Here is a 14,690-nt window from a genome sequence, read left to right on the forward strand (position 1 = left end):
ACACGATGTGCTTGCCCCAAGCAACCATGAAATGGCCAGGCAGTTCAACAATAATATGAGAAATGTCGGACCAAATGGCCCGCTCCGAATACCTAGAAAGCCCGACATACGTGATCCAAAAGGCCTGCATACAACAAGGAAGGGTCAAAGAGACTGGCAACGCGACCCAGGGGGGGACAGGCAAAGGAGCATGCCACGGTCAAACTGTTCCAAAGCACACAGCAGTGCTCAGCTACCTACTCACCTGAAACACCACCACGAATCACCAAGGCGAAGAGGCAAAGGCAAAGATACAGAACCACTCGTTGCTGCTCTCGACAGCAGTCAGATGTGGTTTTGGCACCCTCCTTCACGGACATACTCTCGGCTCCAAGTCCTGTCGTAGGAATCAGCCGACTGGAGCTGTCAGATCCTTCCGGCATCTGTACGAGTACAATTCTGTTGCCAACTTACAATCCTTCCCCCGTGGGCGCGGCGCACGTATTTACCGGGCCTGTCATTATTCTTGAGTGGCGGTAGCGAACGAATAGCCAGCCAAGCCAGGCCATAGGCAAAAAGAGTTCCTCTCCAGCAGCGATCCGCCCCAATCACGCAGAGTCACACCTACAGGCCAGGAGGCGGAGAAGGGTTAACAGCAGCAGCAGCAGCAGCAGCTTCGGCGAGCTTTCATCACCGCCTTGGGACATGCCCGACCAACCGGGTCCAATGACGATGTAAACACTGAGAGAGAATAGAAGAAAAAAAGCACCCGAGATGGGGAGAGACCCTTGGAACCGGGACAAGGGATGAGGGCAGCAGGGGAAAGAGACTAGTAGACGCATAGTATCGCGTTGAAGAAGGACGCAACAGGGCAGACGGCACGCAGGAGTGCAGAGTAAGCCCAAGACCCCGGAAGCTTTTCTGAGTCTTACATACATCGCCGTAGCATTTGTATGCGCAAGTTCCTCAATCCAGCAATGCGGCACTGGACGAGAACCCCACAGGCCCTGTCAACCTCTCATGCATCCTCGTTGCAACGCGAGTCTGAGTGAGATCTTGACCTTTTTGGCGCATGCCGGACGGGGTCAACAGAGGCTTGGCTTCAACTGCTCCCCTTGCTTGGGAGTCAGACCACCCTAGAGCCACGATTCCCCTGCTCAAGAATCCCGCTTTCAACTTTGTGTTGGATGAAGAGAAGGGAGGGCGAGCTGGCCTATTCTCATCATTCTCATCGTACATGTACTATGAGTAACATGTACGGAAACGTACTGTACAGCCTCTCCCTGCAGTGTTGTTCTGCAAGAAGCACTCAGAAGTCCAGAGCGCTGCATATGACCAGTTACATTGCCGGCAGACGAATCACAATGAAGATGCTTGACGATGCCCACACCTCTTCATGGCCATGCCGGTGCTGGCGGGATTCGGACCCCCAAAATCAAACAAAGATGAAAATAATCAAAGTGGAAAGGGGTGTGCCCGGAATCTCATTGCCACACCCTTCGAGAACGGTATCATCTGGAGCGCCGAGATTCGAGTGTGATGAGTAGGGGGAATCTCGAGTACGTACTTGTAACGAATTGATGAGTGTGCGTGTGATAAAAGGACTCGGGTATGTGATGAGATTGATTTGTGACGGGGCGAATGAGGAAAAAAAGGGGGGGGGAGGGAGGGCAGGAAGACCGCAGCTGATAGAGGACCAAGGAGGTCGTCGACTAAAGCCCCTCACGATATTTCTCACGCCCGAGCTTGGCAACAGAATAAGCAAAGCAAACTGCCCAACACCGATCAGCAGTGCCGTGGTTCGTACGAGATTTGCGAGGCGATGAGAACGGCAAAAGCAAGGTAGCAAGAACCGAGGACAAAAAAATGGACCATCAGCCCAGATTCACGGACCATCAGAGATGAGATTGGCTTCTGCCAGCGATCCCTGCTCTGCCATGTCATGAGGTTGCATCGGCGCACTCTTCTCAAACCGATGCGACGCCACAATTCTTCGGCTTTTCTCTCACTCTCCGGCTCGCCCTCCCCCCAGGAGCAAAAGCGAACGCGCGCTATCAGGGGGGGTAAGCCTGTCAGGATCTGACTACCACCCCATTCAGCCGCGGCGGGCCGTGGGCCACGATCACAGGCCACCACTGCCCGTCATTCGAGAAGCCCTTCCATTTCTTCGGGGGCACTCCCCAACTAGTGGACAAAAAAAAAAAAAGGAAAAAACCGAGAGTGAGAGACGTGCCGCACTGTCCCCGCGTCTCCGCATCCTGTGTGCTTTGTTGCTGTTGGATGCCCAGAGTTGGAATTGCTCCGTCTCGTCTTGCCCGCACGAGGACGAGCCCGGGTCCAGGTCAGCAAGCAGCTGGACCTTCGTATCGGATGAACCGAACAGAATCAAATCACACCTGACGGAATCTCAGACGAGCCAGCTTTCTTTTGCCCTCATCTCGCCCCAGGGCCCCTCTTGTTCCCCCCCGTACGAATATCTGTGGCGCGCACGCACAAGTACGAGGCCTGTTCTCGTTCGCTCGGCTCGGCGTCAGCCCCCCTCCAAGCCTAGTTCCGCGCATTGCTCTTAAATGGCTCTTCTTCTTCCCCCTCAAACCCCTTCCTTTCCCCCAAAGACCGTTTTCCGGGGCAGTTCTCAGGTGGGCCCCTTAAAAAAGGGCCTGTTTCGTTCTGGACACCGAAGGGGGAAATAGAAGGCTTCCGCTCACTAAACTGGAAAACAACACGCCCCCAGGCCAAAGAAGCGCCGTCAGGACGCCGAACCTCCATCTTGTCTTCTCGCCTTTTTCGATAGCAGCCCCCGAGGACATGACACTGGACAGAAGTGGTTGGCGGATTTGGGGGGGAGAGGACCCTTCGATCGCGCGCGGCTGAAGCGTTCGTGCCATCCAGCGGAACCGTTCGCTGCCGTTAGAGAAGCAGCCGGACAATGAAAGGCACGCGGCATTTTCCCCTCATCATTCGTTTCGTGTTGGTCTTGGGCGCACTAAACATGTCACGACCGTGTCCTCTTGGTGCCAATCTCGCCGCTGCCCCAGTTCCTAACGGCCAGCTGGTTGATGAAAGGCCAAGTCAGGAGAGGAGCAGGAGAACATCAACAACTTCCCTGCCTCCTTGCTTCTTGCTTTTCTCTGTCCCCCAGTCCCGCCTCGCTCTCTGTGCGCAAGCTTTGCCGTCTGCCGCAGGGTGCTCGGCAGATGAACTGCGTACCGGAGGCAGAGAGGCATCAGGCCGTGTAGGGCAAGTCGTAGTACGTGTACTGTTGGTTCTGCAGCGGCACTAGCCAGTGATGCTACCAGTAGCGGTACGGGTTGATACATAGCAGCAACCCTTGAGAAGGAAATAGGGAATTGGGCCGGCGACGATGTGACTCTGGAGGCCACACGATGCGCCGCCAATCTGCTGTAGCTCTTTGTCGAGGTGCCAAAAGGGTTGCCGCGGGCCGCCGCTTCGCTGCTGCTAGAACCCCTCTCCCCCCCCCTTTTGACTTCTTCCCGAAGACGAGGGGCTGAGCCACCAGGACCAAGTGCAGCAGGCGCTCTCTGCAGCGTGCCGGGATGCCACGAGGGATCCTCCTCGTTGCGCCAGGGCCAGCCCGCCATTCATACCAAATTCCGGCTGTTTACGTGATCCTGGTGACATGCACGTGGAAACGCCAGGGATGGTGGTATCAAAAACGGGCTTGGGGGGGGGCGCGCATTTTTTTCCTTTTTCTGGCCAAGTTTCCCGGCGCCATGTGTGGTGGGCGGAGAGGGGGGGAGGGGGGTTGGACTGTCGAAACAAGCAACGATTTGTTTCTGTATTTCGTACACAAGACGAAGTACAAAGGAAATTGGCGTTGCTGCAGCTGCGAATACTTTGTCCCGTCCGTCGGAAGGGGGTGGGAGCGACGAGCTGTACTGCACTTGTAGTACGAGTATTGCAGAATGTGTCCGGAGCATCACGCCGCCAAGGTCAAGGACGCACAGGACAGGCGGGAGGCTTGACGCGCGGGCTGTATTCCGTCTTGACCTGTCTTGGTGAGGGGCCGGGGCGTATTGTGCGTCGTGCCAACTCTCTCTCTCCCTACCCAGGCCTTGTCGTAATAGTCTTCCAACTGAGTTACTCCCTTCGTACTGAAAGTCGAACGCGGTGTTCTCACCAAGACACACTCAGGTCCGTCGTGTTGTCTTTCTGTTGATATACCGCAGAGCATGGCTCTCACGGCAGACGGCAGAGAAACAGAAGGCCCTGCGTCGTGCTGGGAAGGCTGTCGTGTGTCGCCGGCCCCGTCACGGCCTCAGCTGTTCCAAGGCAACGGCACTTGTGCTGCGAAGTGCCGAAGAAAATGCTTAATTCTAGACTGGGAGTTAGCGGCAGATGGTGTTAGCCGTATACTACTATTACTACTCGTACCTCGTTCTCGGAGCAGCAGTTTTCTCCTGAACCTGCTCCTCCGCCAAGGACACAAGCTTGACCCCGTAATGACTCAATAGCCCGGCCTTGTCCTCTGCGTGGTGTTGGTATTTGCCGCTCGTTCGTATAGACGCTTCTTTGTTTCAATCCGCAGGAGCTCCTGTAGTATCAGCTCCAAGCTGCCGGCTAGTGCGGCAAACTCGATGTTCCGTGACATTCTCGCATGATGACGGCAAGCTGTTTGCGAATTGACAACGCTCGCCCACATGATTAGCACCAGCTTGTGGTTTTCCCAATCTCCAGAGGCTGGCGGTCGTAGACAGACAAACAACGGCCAGATACGACGACACGAGCAGTCGAGCCACTCACGCTGCAGCCGCATGTGCTCAGCTGTCCGTCTGTCTCGGCTGTCGATTCATCGCTCCGGCCCCCCTCCCTCAAAACGACTGCAGGGTTGATTCCAGGCCGGCCTTGTGCCCACCGGTCACACAGTGAGACGGCACCAGCAGGGCGGTTCGGTCGGTCCAAGTATTACGTGACGACTTGGCTATCCGCAATCCTTTGGAGGCTGGGCGCGCACCCAGGCGCGGCCATGCATGTCGAGACCAAAGAGGAAATCCGTCAAGTGCAGTCTACACGCCCAATTCCGCGGGCTGCAAGGGCAGAATAGCCTTGCTTGTAGGGGCAGGCGCTACAAGTGCTCGTAGTCGTGCATGTCCACGCACGAGTCGGGAAGCGGGAAGCATTCAGCTGTCTAAACTGGAGCAGTGAGTGGTTGACGCTGGCATGAGGAGCCCGATCTTTCCTCGTTCTGCATACTACTAGAAGCAGCATCTAAAGCGCGATTTCGTCTGATACTAGTACTCAAATGTTAGGCCAGCATCGATAGCGCACAGAGCAACGGCCCGGAGTCTGCAAGGCCAATCTCTCTGAGACAAAAGCCTCTCGAGGCGCACCCTGGCGCGCTTGGCGTCTTGACTCTCCGGACGAGATCGGGTCGATAATAGCTTGGACAGCTGTCTTTTACTTACTGCCTGGTATTCAGCCAAACGCCCAGTCGCTCGCTAGGCTACCAAAGTCCGGGGCCCGTTGAGCATCTTCTGATAACTCACGCACGGTCCTGACATTGGCAATCAAGTTCAAGAGCCTGTGCGAGTAGAGGCTCAGGATCTGACAATCTCCCAGGCCGCTGAGGGACACCTCACAAGTAGACCAGTTAGTGACAGTCTCTGCCCCCCTTGGCTAAAGTGTGCGGAAGCAGAACTGGACTCCGCCCCGACTTCTGTTCACTTGCTGCAGGAATGGTGATCGATGTCTGCTTCGCCCCGGCTTTTGGCACTCTCGCACAGTTTCCATTTTCAGCGCGAATGTCCGGCAGTTAGCTATAGACTGGACCAGATATGCATCGTTTGACAAGCGACCTGTCTGCTGGTTACCGGGTCACAGGGTTCCCACTGATCCGGCATCCGAGCCGTGCAATATTGCATTGACCGCGGACCTCGACCACTAGAGAACGTCATGTTTCTCGATAATTTTCGAACGTTGGAATTGTAGTGTGTAGCATTGCACCTGCAGCGGCACTCAATCCGGCCGTTCAATGTTCAAAGCATGGTCCTGGTCCTGATGTATGCGACGTAGCCATAGCTTGGTCCTTGCTATTTATCCTGGGTTCGTTGGTACTATGGGTAATATGTAGGATCCAGTGAACGCGGTATAGCCCTTGTCACCGTGCAGATGGGACGAGCATTCCGAGAGCGCCAGACACATGGTTGACTTGAACCGAAGCTGTGAATCCGGCTCTTGCCCAGAAGCAATAATCATTCGAAAAGAAAGGGGGGCGCGGCCGCCGTCTCCTTGTATTCCGTACAGGCGGAGATGCAAGTCTGTCCGGCCATTTCCACTGCGCATACTTGTACTTGACAACAAGAAGTGCTCCGTACAGTGGTGCCCGGCAGCAGTTGGGTCCGGGGCATCGATTTTGCGCCGGGATACTGCCGGCAACAAAGCCGGCGAACTGCACCTGTTGTTCCGCTGTCTGTGGTGAGCTCTGGGAAACAGGGAACCAAAATTGTAGCACCGATAATCCCTCCTTGGGTGGGTTGCAGTGCTCCTATCAAGCAGAAGGCGGCGGATGACGCTCCTCCTAGCTAGGTAATGCCTCGCAATGGGAATAGTACTTTGTAGACGATTCCACGGTCCCGCATTGTGATGCGTGGGAAGTAGGTACGAAGTGCTGATACGAAGCACTGCTGTAGAAGTTGGCTGCGTGGAGGCTGCTATGAGTCGTAGTAGTAAGAAGTAAAGCATACTGCCGCACTGCTTGCCGTATGAGTGTTGACATTTTCGTCCCTTAAAGGCTGCTCTCAACTGGACCCTGCATATTTGTTTTGGTGATGGCTGAAGCTGAAGATGTTTCCAGAACACACCAAACCGTGTAGGTCCTATAGTAGCGGCATATTGGCCGTAGTCGAACCCGACCGTGTGCTCAATGACTCAATATCCTGCCGAATGCTGTTTTTGCATTACTCGATGATCAATCCGCCAGTCATAACCCCTCGTGTCATCATATCTCACCTGTGCCGGCATGTAGGTTGTTAGGGCCAAAGCACGGATGGGGGGTGGATGTCGGCAGATGATCTCTACGAATGGTGATTCGTGGTTGAAGCTCCCATTGTGTGCGCACGCAACCCCCGGACCCTGGCGTGGACACAGCCAGCGTTCTGCAGATAGTACTGCGTAATACCGTTCCAAGTTATTTGTCACCGGCTGTCCGTGATAAGCCCGGCTTAGCCAACATCTCATTGGGGTTCCTGATGGTGGATCAGTGCCGAGCTTTTCTGGACTTCGCTTGTCCGTCGGGACCGAAGGACGGCGTGGAGGATCGCCCAAAGGAGTATTATTGCCACACGACGGAGGGTAGCTTGCGAGAGCCGTTCCCACCCATGTCTTCGCCCAGTCGTGTGAAGTACTAGCACCCTTGGGACTGTACACTGTCCTGCATGGAAGGAACACACACCCGGGCGACTAGCGGCGGGAACAAGTATGGAAGATCGAAATGGAAGCCGAAGACACGTTACACCCAGAAGCCCTATGCACGGCGAAAAGGGATGTCCACGTACAGAGCACGGTCTGATCCGAAAGGTATGCAGCAGGCCAAATAACGGGTAGTAGGCCATGTTGCTTGCCAACAGCATTGGGTATGGTACTGTCGGATGGGTTTTCGCTTGCCTCGCCTTCTCCAACCCTTCTTATTCTTGCTTCAAGTTCAGATTTGGCGATTCAACAGAGAAGACGCTAGACAGCACCGGTGCGCAACGGTCGAGGGACACACTAAGAAGAAATAGATCGTTCCTCGCGCTTAAAGGGGCTCGTCAGCACTGAGACCAAATCGATAATACCTCGTAAGAACAAGAAGCAGGTAGACAAAGGATGGTGCTCCGTACTGTGCGGAATGAGGCTGTCATTGCAGTGTCAGATCTCTGCGTCGAGGCCCCATGCCGGCTTAGTCTTCACCGGCCTTAATCTGACAAACTGCACATCCGGCACAGGGCAAATCTGTTGGCCACACCGCAAACAATTTGACACAGCTCTCCGTCTGTTGTAGATCCGAATAGCGGTATTTCGAAGAGAGCCAGCACCCGTACAACCCTCGTACGTACGTGGTCCAGGTTCGCATGCCTTTGGGCGTGACGCACTGAGAGGAACTGAGTGTGTGCCGGGAGACTCTCGAGGCTTGAGAAGAGATAGATGATGCATTCGGTCGTTCGTACTCCTGGCAGCAAGGCAGTGCACAAAGTTGCAATCTCTCGCGCCATGGGTAGTGTTCGTGCTGCAGTACTACTACTACTAGGTATGTACCAATGTTAGCCTGGTACCGTGAATATGTACTGCATATGTATGTACTGACGCATCGAGGATTTGTAGATGTGACGACGCTGATCAAAGACTCGGCCGAGCTGGTTGGTTCTCACTAGACTTACCGGTGATTAGCGTTGCATGGCTGATCCGGAGATGGTGCTTGTTCAGGCAATGGGGAGCCGGGATTCCCATGCTAGAGCCGCGGACTTCGCGGGCAAACCGACCGGCGGAGTGGGCTCCGGGGTACAGAGGCTTGTTGAGTCAGGTTTATCAAAGCAGCTCCAGGTGCAGGTGTTCGTAACTGTGTGAGCATGCAAGGGCCTCTGGGGCCTGTACATACTCGTACTCCGCGCGTCCGGCGAGGTCCCCTTTCGGAGGCCCTGTGATGGCTAAAGGTGAATGACTGGATCACCCAACCAACGACTATTACCACTTGACCTGTATTCAGAGCCGGGAGGATTGCTTCCCACGTACAATAGACAACCATCTTGGACTCCTTTTGTCTTCGGCTGCTATCGCAATGTCGGGATCATTGCTCATGCATGATTCCGTTCTTTCAGAAGGAGATAAAGGCAGAAAAAGCACCAAGCTTACTTCGTACAGTATACTGTAAGCACCGAGCCATTTCCTACTAAAGCCTCGTGCCCCTTTGATAGTAGTAGAAGGAATCCATCGCTTCCATGCTGGGGTCGAAGTCCGTGCTTGTCGATGGCGTGGAGATCTAGCCCCAGACCTGAGGGGGCGATGTCCCTATCCACAGGGCTTGCTGTGGAGTCCAGTTGTCTGAGCTGGTCTTCGCCAATGCTCCTGATAATCCGCCTTGCGCTATTTTCCAAGGTTCTTTTTGCAACGTTTGGTGGTGTTTCCGGCGGCGATCTAACGATGACGAGCATAACGCGGCATCATCACCGCCGGTAGTTGGAAACGCCATGCGAGGACCTAGAAGTAAGTAATCCTTGTGAAATTGCCACCAGCAGCACCTGCTCTCACTATCACTGGGACACAGGGCAAGCGAACAAGGACCTGAAAGAGCGAATGCCGAGGCGAGTCTTCTATTAGCAGCCACAACTGCAGTGACTCGACTCAATGTGGTTGGTGTAGATGTCGTCGAACCTTCATGCCGGATACATCGTGCTCGGCGCCGATGGTCTGAATGATGCGATGTCTGATATTGGTCTCCTTGCCTCTGGACCATCGCGTGAAGCTGCGAAAGCCCTTGACTGTCCGGACCTCATACGTGGTACTTTAGCAACGTTCTAGGATAGCTTGGTTGGCAGCTCATGGGGAGTAACTGGTGGGGGAGAGTACGACCTTTGTGTAACCACTCCCACTCTGCGACAAAATAGCCAATAGAGTCGCCAACTCCCTGCTCCATACGCCGTGGTCGACCGCAGGATAGTCGACAAGAAAATCCGACGGTGGATCGGTCGCTGGTCGCCCCGACTCCGGTATTAGTGCTCGTTCGTTCTAGGGAATGCAAGGTGCCTGTTTACGGTCGTCCAGCTGCGACTCGCCAGCCATCGACAGCGCTCAGGGGAGGTAGTACTCTTGAGACTTTCTGCTTCAATGCCAGAGGAGATTGAGTATGTGCGTGTATGAAGAGTAGCGCCCTGCTCATGAAGGCATGTGCTCGGGGGCCAAGATTCTGTCAATGGAAGCCAGACATTGAAGCTACCAGAAACCTGGTATCGCACGTAATTTTCCCACCTCGTATCCCACACATGCGGCTGAGAGATGATAGTCGTACAACATGCGTATACATCCTACTCCGTACGTCCGTGTTGCGTTGGCAGTCCGGGTGTGGTACCTCATCTTGGCATACTACCTGCTTGGTAGCGGCACTCGTGCGAGGTAAAAGCAATCTCACATGCCACTTGCGTGACTGTAGCCTGTTAGAGGCGTGTTGTGGCCCAAAGCAAATGATATACAGGATGGATCATATCATGGAGGGTACTCCATGCGGCGGCGTGGAGGGGATAATTGAGCGCCTTCCAACTTATCAAATAAATTGCTGTCATTCAGGGGCTTTGCAGGCAACATAGGACTCTTGGTTGCCCGGGCGGATCAGGTGGTACCGATCGTTTCTGGTTGAAGCAATGATGTCCGGACAAAAGGTTGTTTGCTGTGTGCGTGCCAGATGAAGAGAACACTTTTTGTTCCATTGGCGCTGATGTACTAGGAATGGCGGCGAAGACGACAAGAGGAGACATAGAGCACTCCGCCAAGGCCGATTCTGTACAATGCCTGCAGATAGTAGATCGCCGACGATGCGTCAGAGGGTGACCGAGACACCAGCTCCATTGTTGAAACATGCCTCTTCGCAGGATGGTCAACCATTGTGCGGGTGCGATGCAAGGAAGCGCTATTAGCACATGTGCGTTATGCCGCCGTGCTCTCAGACAGTTCCCCTCCCCTTTTGTTCTGTCATCATATGATACACACATCATACGCAACACGTGCCGAACGAGCAAACCAACAGCACAACGGGCCGGGACAACTTCGATGCTGTACCTTGTATGCCAGGCTAGACTTGCAAAACCTGCTCCTGTATGTCAACAAGGACATTGCTTGTACTGCTCCGGATGAGTAGCATGGACCGAGGACAGTGGACGGAACTCCCTACATGGCCCGATGCAAGGGGCCAAATCTGGTATGGAGTGTTCCTAGAAAGGACTGTGGCAGCGAATTTGTCGCTCTCTGGCCAAACGACTTCTGGAAACATGGCCATACGAGTAAGTAATAATGCTGCATAGGCGTATGCCCTTGATGCCGTCGGACTGTCGTGATTTCTCAGGGAAAACGTTTTTTTTTTTTCCCCTTGTGTCGGGAGCGGCAAGCTGTGCACAGGCCATAGCGAATCTTTCGACTGCCGAACCAAGAAACCCGGCTTGCCACGCAGCCTAACCACACCTCTCTACCAGGTTGTTGCCAGGCAATCTCCTCCTCCTCATCATGCCCGTAGTGGCACCAAGTGCTTGTACTCGTCCTCGATACGTAATAGCAGTGGTGTCCCCATTGCTTCTATGGGTCCCCACCCACATGCCAAGGAAAGTAACAGCAACGAGGCAACCCTGGACGCCGTGTGCTCGGGAAAATTGTTGATTAATTAACCTTCTGTGGGATGAAGCAGGTGGGATTGTCAGCCGATCCCCTGCAACTATCGCGAAGCGCGGCCACATCTTGGAGTTGCTCTTGGTGTGCAAGTCGGAGGAAGTGGACAGATACAGGTAGAGCGGGCGTCGAGCTGGACGAGCCTGGACGAAGGCGAATGCAGGCAGAGCCAACTCACGCCATCAAGGGACATGAACGCACCGCTGGATGCCCAAGCGGTTGTATCGAGGGCCTTTGCACGTTTCTGGTGTGATTGCGCCGGCTGCTGATCAGCGAACGGCCAAAGCCTGCGCGAGCTTGGATCAATCATCCGCGGCCACCGATCGGGAAATCAGTTCAATATCTCACTTGAAATGTTTCGGATGCGCTGATCCATGACGCGCCGCTGTATGTGAGAATCTGCAGTCCACTCCCACCCACATGGTTACACCACTGCGACCACCGGTTCCAATAATAACCAACCCCAGAAGGTCGGAATGCTTGCCGAGCTCATCCTTTTTAGTGCGCCGAAGACCCTGTCGAGAGATCCCTGAACGCTTCCATCTGGCGACCCTTGTAATGTGACATCAGGTTGCCGGAGCGAGCAGCAGGGAGGGCTGGTACATGTACGGGCACGAGGCCCGCAAATCATGGTACTTTTGGTTGTCTCAGCCCGGCTCCTGCAAAATACTCCAGGCAGGAGAGAGCAGCAGCCAACAGTGTGGCCACCCGGTTCTGGCTTCGCCAACGACCAACATGCCTGGTTTTCGACCAACATGCCTATGGCAAATATGTTTAGGCAGATATCATGGACGAGCCAACAGTCAATCGCGCAGCACCAGATACTCTGTTTGCAACTGCGGCCGAAGGGAGGTGACAAGGAGTGGTGCCGCCCAGCAAGCAACAGCGTCGGGTCCTGCGATACAACAGAGGGTGGCGGTACATTTGGCGTAGGTGTGTGATGTGAATTTTCGTACATGTAATGAGCATGGCGCTGGCTGAGCACGTTAGCATGAGGAGAGTGCGGCAAGTAAATGAGCCATGGCATCACCTTACAGGTGCTGGCCGGCCTCTGAGGTGTCAGATTGGCTCCTCCTCTATGGGTGCTCTGTGCGGCCCTTGATGTCTGTACTCCCACTTCCGTGGCATGCGCGGAATTATTGCGTGCCGTGGCTCGGGCAGGACGACCTTCTGATGCCGCTGCACATGCCGGCGGCAACCCAACTCGCCGCCCGGTCCATTGTGTGGTGGACTGAGCCTCCTGGCCCATCGAATGCCTCGATCTGCCGGGCTGTAGCGAGGCATTGGCATTGGCATTGGCAGTGAAAGCCGGTCCAAGAGGGGCGTGGGCGTGGGCGTGGGCGTGGGCGTAGCTGCAGCACAGACCGGCAAAGCGTCTCAACGGCTGGCGATTTGTAATACGGTGGATTGATTGTACTGAGAAAAGGAGCCTGCCAGTGCCGCTGCGTCTGCGACGACTCGAGGTGACAGAATGGAACCAATTCCAGGATTGCTGGCCATGGTGAGCGGTTCAAGTACGAGATGTATCAGGGATGACAATACGCAAGTTGCAGCTGTGCCTTGGTGCTGATATGCAGCGATTTCAAATTATGGTAAGATCGGCTGTCAACCACGTTGATTTCCTTGTTTTTTTTTTGTTTTTTTTTTTGTTCCTCTCTTTTCGGCACTTGCCAGTTAATGCCTTCCACCATTCTGAACCTACTACTACTGCGGTACCGGTAAGGTACGGTAGGTAGCCCGAGGTAGGCAGGCGCCTTCCTTGTACTTGCTGAGTACTGTAGTGAGGTACCTACGTAGGCAGGTACGACGCAGCTGTATTGAAGTGCAGGCAGGTGCAATGCACGATATTCCGCTTCCAGCGTCAGGAAAGTCTCCGGCTGTAGTTGCTTGTGATACTCTTTTGCACTTTCCAGGAACCTGCAAGTGCCTTTCATGCTGTAGACCAGTGCCGTCGGTACTCCGAACGGCTTCGCTCCTTCCACTTGGACGGCGTGCCCCGCGACCCGATCATCTCCTGCCATTCGTGTTCTCTTGATCTCGGCCAGGAAAAAAAAAAAAAAAAAGAAAGAAAGCACGCACTGCATTGGACATACCTACCTATTCAGGCACCTACAGATAAGGTACCTACCAGTATAATCTCCAAACTTCAGATCCTCCCCTCAACCACCTGGCAATATGCTGTGGCATACCCAGACGCCCTTTTGCATCCCCCAGACGACGTCCATCTCCGCAATCCTCCGTCCATCTCCCGTCGCTGCTGGCGCTTCGCTGCCTCCCTGGTGCTCCGTCCCCTGCCGGAGTGACAGACACAGACAGGCAGACAGACAGACAGACAGACAGACGGTCAGTGAGAGGGTGTGGGCGGTGCGGCTGACTTGCGTCGCTTCATCCAGCTTGCTGTGCGCACGCCCTCCCGACTAGGGCAAAATGTGGTGTGGCCGCAATCTGTTTCCGTGCGTGTGCGTGTGTTCTGCTGCTTCTCTTCTGCGCAAACCACGCCGCGTCGTCATGGCCCCGGTCAGCCATCAGTCCCTCTAGCGCGCGACCAGGATACCCCATTGAGTATCAAGACCGCATCTTCCCTGACCCAAGCTGGTCTTGGCCCTCGTACGGACGCCAGCCACAATCGCCAAATCTCCTGGATGCGCAGAGGCAGAGGCGGTTTGGGGGAAATACCGACGCCAGACCGGCCAGACCCCTTGGCTACGCCGCATACGCTACAGCCGCGGAATCCTTCTTCCGGCAGTGCATCGCAGCTGTGGCAGCTATTGGACAGCATCGGCGAACAAGCAGCCTACCTATGCTGCGAGACGTCTCTGCTGGCATACTACTACTATGCCCATCAGTCAGGCCAGCCAGGCTTTTGGCAGCTGCACGAGGCTTATGGCCCGCTCGGACGATGCGAGGCAGCCAGGACCTTCGGCATTCCATGCTTCCGTCATGGGCCACCAGCACCTGAGCATATCACCATGGGCTCTGACCCCCAGCAGGACCCCCCCATGATAACATGACGACGACGGGTCCGTTAACTGCTAGCAGAGCCAACGGGGCGCCATAATCTCAGATTATACTACCTGTATCCTCGTACAGCATGCACCAAGCTCACCGGCGAGTATGGTATCGTACCAGCAGCACTCCCTCCTCCCTCCTGGACAAATCTGCATCCAAGGTCCCGGTCTATAGGGCCGCGGCAACAACACCAGAGTGGACCACCAAGCACGTGTGGCAAGGTGGGCTGGGACGCTCCATATCCACAAGTTCAGGTCCGGAGCGACGCTATCGAATGGTCCTTTTGGGGACTTCCTGGATCATGGACCACCCCCCCCTCCGGCCACTTTTGACTCGAG

This window comes from Trichoderma reesei, assembly GCF_000167675.1.
Source record: "Trichoderma reesei QM6a unplaced genomic scaffold TRIREscaffold_28, whole genome shotgun sequence".
Taxonomy (NCBI): domain Eukaryota; kingdom Fungi; phylum Ascomycota; class Sordariomycetes; order Hypocreales; family Hypocreaceae; genus Trichoderma; species Trichoderma reesei.